Genomic DNA, 1168 nt, shown 5'->3' on the forward strand with positions numbered 1-1168 from the left:
TCGAGACCAGCCTGGTCTACAGAGCTAGTTCCAGGACAGGCTCCAAAGCCACAGAGAAACCCTGTCTCAAAAAACAAAAACAAAAAAAGGAGAAATCTGACACTTGTAAGTTGTCTTCTGACCCCACACACATACATACCATATAGCATGCATAGGTCCATATTCATGTGCAAACATGATAAAAAGTAAATAATTTTAAGATAGAATAATACCAGGAGCTGTAGAAACAGCTTAGCAGTTAAGATCTCCTGCTCTTGTAGAGGACATGGATTTGATTATTCTTGTATGTTATGCAGCTCATAGCTGCTATAACTGGAACCCTAGGGAACCCAACACTCTCTTCTGGATACTAGGGATTACTGCACAAACCTGTACTTAACCATACATACATATCACTAAAGATCATTAAAAATCTAAATATTACAGTCCCAGCACTCTGGAGGCAAAAGAAGGAGAATCTCTGAGTTTAAGACTAGCCTGGTCTACAGAGAGAGTGAGTTCCAGGACAGCCAGGACTACACAGAGAAACTCTTAAAAACCAAAAATGAAACAAACATATAAATTTTCTGTCATTAAACTCTAAATTTGGCTAATTTTACATGTTCTTTTTAAAAGTTAACTTTTGTATGTTAAAGTATACTAGTTAAATTCATGTAGGTTGTTTTTCATATTGAAAGGGGTTTCCCGAAAGAATAGGACAGGACAGTGAGATGGCTCATTGAATAAAGGTATTTGCTGCCTTGCATGAGTTCAATCTTTCCTTCCCTTCCATTTACTAGCAACCCTGATTGCACATATGCACTAAACATAGTAGTCTTAAACTTTTTTGTTGAAGACATTTCAGCAAATAAACAAATAAAAAATAAAAAAACACAGCACTCGCGACAGACCAGTCTGATCTACAGAGCAAGTTCCAGGACAGCCAGCTCTACATAGAAAAACCCTGTTTCAAACAAACAAAAGAAAAAGAAAAATTTTCATATAAGCATCCTTTGATCATGTTTCTCCCTCCTTCTATTTTTCATAGACTCCTTCCCACACAACTTTATTTTCTTGTTCTTTCTTTATTTAAAACAAACAAACAGGCTGGAGAGATGGCTCAGTGGTTAAGAGCATTGCCTGCTCTTCCAAAGGTCCTGAGTTCAATTCCCAGCAACCACATGGTGGC

At 37.3% G+C, this 1168-nt stretch overlaps 1 protein-coding gene across 1 annotated transcript in view; it reads left to right on the top strand.

Moving 5' to 3' along the window:
• Zmym4 (zinc finger MYM-type containing 4) overlaps positions 1–1168 on the top strand; it is a 127087-nt gene that overhangs the window by 98932 nt on the left and 26987 nt on the right. The window lies entirely within an intron of this gene.

This window comes from Microtus ochrogaster, chromosome 10 (genome assembly GCF_000317375.1).
Source record: "Microtus ochrogaster isolate Prairie Vole_2 chromosome 10, MicOch1.0, whole genome shotgun sequence".
Taxonomy (NCBI): domain Eukaryota; kingdom Metazoa; phylum Chordata; class Mammalia; order Rodentia; family Cricetidae; genus Microtus; species Microtus ochrogaster.